Below are 6156 nucleotides of genomic sequence, written 5' to 3'. Positions count from 1 at the left end.
TCCATTTGAAGTGTCAGGGGTGGGGCAGCGAATGAACGTTCGGTCGCCACTCAAAGCAGAAGGATGAAAAGAGCCACATGATTGGACGTCTATAGCTGTCAAATATTTGAAATATTAGATAGGAGAAATATAGGAATAAATTCCTCATTTCCATGTATTTAAAAAAAAAAAAAATTCTACAAAAACATTTCCTTCCCTTTTTGATTTTCTTAATGTTATTTTTTTCCTTTTAATTAATTTTAATATTTTCCTTTCTTTTTATTTTATTTTATTTTTTTTACAAAGTTTTTTTGGTCCAGTTTTGTAACTATTAGCTGCATTTTTCAATGTAATCATATATATTTATCATTACCATAATTTTCGGACTATAAACTGTTACTTTTTTCCCCTCATTTTGAATCCTGTGGCTAATAGTCCAGTGCAGCTTATTTGTTGATTTATTTGGGTTATTGGTAACACTTTATTTGACAGTGGCGTCATAACACTGCCATAAGACCGTCATATATTATTATTAATTATTAGCATTAATGAATGCTTATGCGAGATGTCATTAAGTTTCATCGGCAAATTATGTCACTAACTCCAATTATGTCCAGTTTGGATCTTTTACATCTGTTCAAAAGGGAGATAATTTGCCGAATGACACAAAATGACATCTGTCATGAGCATTCATAAATGCTAGTGGCAGTGTCATGTCATAATTATGATGGTGTTATGACAGTCTTATTGTGCCACTTTCAAATAAAGTGTTACCAAATTCCATAACTAGCAAAGACTTAAACTAGCACAGATCATGAATTTGGATTTGTTCATTGCATCTTTAGCGCTGCAATACATGCTAGGAGGCATGTTGGACATCAACAGTGTTGACGGCAGGTGGCAGCAGAGGTTGACTGTCTCCCCCAAGAGAACAGTGACGCCACATTGAAGCTTCTTGAAGCAAAGAAGCTTTGCAGCCAATTGGTTCAAAGCTTCATGGTGTTTCATTTGGTCTTATGAGAGTCTTATGATGTCACTGTCGAATAAAGTGTTACCAGTTAATATCTTTTGGTGTAAATATCTTATAATACTGTGAGGACAGCTGCGGCTTATAGTCCAGTGCAGCTTATCTATGAAGAAATGCCGTTTTCGTGTCAAATTTGGTGGGTGGCGGCTTATAGTCTGGTGCGCCTTATGGTGTGAAAATCACGGTGTATATAATGTACTCATGGGTTGGCATGGCTCAGTGGTAAAGGTGTTGTTTGCCAACCCAACAGGTTTTGATTCCCCACCCTTGTTACCTCACCTAAGTATCTTTGAGCAAAATACTAAACCCCACGTTGCTCCTGATGCTGCATCATCCGTAAGTCAATCAGCATGTTGTGTCAAAGCCCTTTGAGTGCCTTGACAGTGGAAAGACACTATGTATGTATCCTCCAAAGCTTTTTATGAACATATGTCAAAACATACACACCAATAATACTGCTACTCCCACAGACTAGTTCTGCTGGACACCCCAAAAATTACCTACCTCCGGCGGTGGTGATCGTTGGCACGTCTGCTTCACAGTTCGAGGATCAAGGGAAGCCTACAATCCCAGTCTCTGGCCTTCCTGTGTTTTCTCTGGGTACTCCATCTTATTTCCAACCCACCCACCCCCCTCTTATTGATAGGCATAGAGTACAGGGTACCCTGCCTCCTGCCCATACATACAGTAAATAGCTGGGATAGCCTCCAGCATCTCCATGACCCACGTGAGTATAAGGGGTACGGAAAATGAATGAATGAACTCCTCCGCTTGAACATTACGCAAAAAGAGGGACAGATTTTAGATGAACAATGGGCCCATTAACTGTTACTTGGAAGGCTTGTAAGGAGATTTAATGTTTGAATTAATATGCACCTTGTTTTAATTTCCTGCCTCTGTGATTTAGAATGTGTGGGAGACAACAGGTATAACTCACAGATTAGAATTTGTACATCATCTAATTGAAGGAACAGTAAAATAATTAATTAACATGCTGTGTTATGAATCTGTTATATGTACTGTAAATGGCATAATTCTATTCCTCATCTCTTAGAGTAGGGATACCAAAGAACTTTTTCGCCGGCCACATTGCAATTATGCTTTCCTTCAGAGGGACATTACCTCCACCAACCCATTTAAATATTTAACTTAATAGTTTGCCAATGACGGCGCGAGATGTCCAATCCATTTTGTATGTATTGGACGTCTAGCATCGTCAGTGGCAGTAAAACTAGGACTGCCAGGCTAAATTGACTGATTTGATAGTCATTAAACCGATTATAGACATTGTTGACCCTCAAATTGTTCAAATCATTTTTTTATTGGAGAAACCTTTTGATAACATTTCTTATTGATTTTTTTTCATTTCCCTTTAAAGAAAAAAAAGAGTGAGAAACAGTAAATATACCTATATTTTAATTTATCGAAAATTGTTTGATTTTTAATTGATAAATACTGCAAATGAAAAAATATTACATTTTATACATTTCTTCATTTATTTCATTTTTTAAAAATCTTTTTATTTATTTACAATTTTTTTAAAAATCGTCTCATTTTCTAATTTCTCTTTATAAAAACGGGTGGGGAACACTTGTACTTGTACTTTTTATTTATTTATTTATTTATTTATTTATTTTCTAGTTTTATTTTTTTATTTATATTTAGCATTTTTTTTCTTTTTAATTTTTTAATATATTTTCTTTTTACTTTTTTAATTTAATTAAAATTGATGTTTTTTTTTAAAAAACGACCATTTTAATTATTTTCTTTTTACATATTCATAAATTAAATACTTTTTATTTTTATTTTCTTTTTATTCATATACAATTTTATTTAAAATGGGAGGGGACATCAGCAAACATTCCTTTTTTTGTCATTATGGAATTTAATTAAAAAAAAAAAAAAAAACAGGAAATATTCTCTTAAATTTTTCAAATTTTGTTTTTGAACTTATTTCTTTGAAAACAGGGGAGAGTGGGGTGGTAACTACTCTCCAATTTCTGGACTGTGGAAAATTTCCATGAATTTTTTTTATAGCAAAAAACATGAAGTTGAAGCACATGTTCCGAATACGGCTTTAATTGATTGATTGCCATTGACGGTGATAGACGCCCACCTCTCTTTTAATCTTCCTGCTCTGGATTTAAATTAGTTCATCACTAGTAGAGGTCCAATCAATTTGAGGTGCGAGGGTGGCTGTTAGCCTCCAAGTTCAAATGGATTGGATTTCTATTGCGCCAATGGTAGCCAATGAGTTAATGCATTAAAAATCCAAAGTGCCTCAGAAAACTTTGGATTACATGACAGGAGGCCTCACACATTATTTTTTAATGCCTATCACATCCAAGAACCAAGGGTACAGGTTTATTATCTCCTAATGGAGGCTGATAAGACTGAAGGTGTAGTGCGTAGCGTAAAATGACGTCACATTTAACCATCTGTTACCCAACCGCCTAACATGACGTACAGTATCAACTCACTTCACAACCCGGAGGCCCACTTGTGATGCTGTGTGATACGCTCCTTTTCCTGTTATTGCTCTCATCATTCACACAGCAGTGCATGCTGACACTTGCCACAAGCCGTGTTTTAATGGGGCAGTTCTACTGGGAAAAGCTGAGTGCTGCTTGGCTTTGACCAGGGCACGGTTAAATGCTGAGATAATGAACGGGTGGGGTTTCACCCTCACTGAAGTCATAATAAAATGTGTGGCATCGCTACATGTCCATTTGAAAGGAAGCAGCTGCTCAAACTTCACTGACCAGCGCTGTAATTGCCCACACAAAGTGTAATCTGATCACAGTGACAGCATGGGACAATCTGTAATGGTTAGCCACTGTTTGCCATTTCCATTACCATACTAAAAAAATGTAAAATAAAAAAAGTCAGTTATTGTACCCCTAAGAAAATCAGTGCTAATATTTAGTGCAGAAGCCTTTGTTTGCAATTACAGAGGACAGACACTTTCTGTAGTTCATCACCAGGTTTTCACGTATGAATACAGGGATTTTGGCCCATTCCTCCACACAAATCTTCTCTAGATCTGTAAGGTTTCTTGGCTGGTCTTGAAAAACATGAGGTTTCAGCTCCATCCAAAGATTTTCTATTGTATTGAGGTCCGGAGACTGCTAAGCCACTCCAGAACCTTGATATGCTTTTTACGCAGCCACTCCTTGGTCAGCTTGGCTGTGTGCTTCGGATCATTGTCATGTTGGACGATCCAGCCACGACTCATCTTTAAGTCTCTGACTGAGGGAAGGAGGTTGTGGCTCAAAATCTGACGATACATTTTACCGTTCATCCTCTTCTTTGTACAGAACAGTCGTCCTGTCCCCTTTGCCGAAAAGCAGCCCCAAAGCATGAGGTTTCCACCCCCATGCTTCACAGTGGGGATGGTGTTCTTCTTGGGATTGTATTTATCCTCCTTTATTCTTCACAACAGACGAGTAAAGTTTGCACCAAAAAGTTCTACTTTGTTCTTATCTGACCACCTGACTTTCTCCCATGACCCCTCTGAATCGTTCGGATGGTCCCTGGCAAACTTCAGACGGGCCTTCACATGTACTGGCTTCAGCAGGGGAACCTGAGCAATGCATGATTTTAAACCATTGCAACGTAGAGTTCTGACAGCAGCCTTTGAAACTGCGCGTCCAGCTCTCTTCATGTCATTGACCCGCTTTTGCCTTGTAATTCTAGGCTGAGACTTCACTTTTTGCAAATTTTACATGGAGCCCCAGTCCGAGTTAGATTATCAGTCATGTTTAGCCTTTTCCATTTTCCAAGAATTGCTGCAACTGTTGATTTATTCTCACCAAACTGCTTTCCAATTGTCCCATTGCCTTTTCAGCTTTGTGGAGCTCAACATTTTTTTCCTCTGGTGTCTTTCCAAAGCTCTTTGGTCTGCTCCATGGGCAACATGGGAGCAGTTGGATTATGACTGTCTGTGGGGTGCACAGGTAACAAAAATGAGCTCAAACGGGTGGGTGGTTACTCATGGGGTGAATGTAACCTTTTTTTTTTTAAGGTTGACTAACAACTCTTTGAGCGTCATAGTTATTGCAGATTCTCAGGGATACAAATACTTACGAACCCCAGTAAATTACAAAAAAAATATTTTTTAAAAAACATACAATGTGATTTCTGGATATTTTTTAGATTGTGTCTCTATGAGTGGAAATGCAATTATGATTGAAATTGCAAAATCTCATAGGGTGCAAATACTTCTGCTCCCCACTGTATATGCCTTATTTTTAAGACTATAAACCACTACTCCCCCTTGTCTGCATCCCCACTTTGAAAGCAGCAGTTTATAGACCATTGCAACTAATTTTGGGACTTTTACATGCTAATGAGCTGTTGTTAAAATATATAGAATGTGGACACCTCTGGCTTATAGTAGGCGTATATAATTACAAATACAGTGTTCTTGTTAAATTTGGTGGGTGTCGCTTATAGTCGGGTTGGGCTTGTGGGCCAAAAAATGTCTGTGTGTATATTCTACGCAAGTTTTTCATCTACTCATTATTTCATTTGCCCCTCCTAGTCCAAATGAATTTGATGTTTGTCAAAACAGCCTGGAAAATTTGTCAAAGTGGTTAAGGTTGTATCATTACGGATAGCACTGAAAACCCTTTTCGTATAGTACAATATAAATACAGCAAATTGCACATTGTTTGTGTATTAAGATCTTGAATCATTAAAAGCTGGACCAACAAACAACTTAATATATTCGTTGCATCTCGTTGCCTGTTTACAGCAACGCCTCAGTAAAAGGCAACCAACAATGGAAATAATGAAAGAGCATTTGAGGGACTTTGATCATGTCTTCATCATGCCACAGCAACAGCCTAATATTTCCCGTGAGCTTTGAGACACAGAAGACCTGCATTCCCTTTGCCATCAGGATGATAACATCAAGCGCTATCTAAAAATGAAACTATCTGTTAGAGCAGGATGCCAAATCTGCATTTCCTTTCATCTCACTTGTCAGGTGATGAAGGAGGCAGCTGTTGAACCTTTTTTCCCTACACTTGAGCAGTTGGTCCTGAAGTGTAAGATGATGCAGATATGTTGATATGGCAAATTTGAACTGTCAACCCTCTGCTATCTTAACTAGGTTACATCCACATTGCAGGTGAGTTCAGATTTTA

This window comes from Corythoichthys intestinalis, chromosome 15, assembly GCF_030265065.1.
Source record: "Corythoichthys intestinalis isolate RoL2023-P3 chromosome 15, ASM3026506v1, whole genome shotgun sequence".
Taxonomy (NCBI): Eukaryota; Metazoa; Chordata; class Actinopteri; order Syngnathiformes; family Syngnathidae; genus Corythoichthys; species Corythoichthys intestinalis.
The sequence above is the reverse complement of the archived record's forward strand: the minus strand, read 5'-3'. Positions refer to the sequence as shown.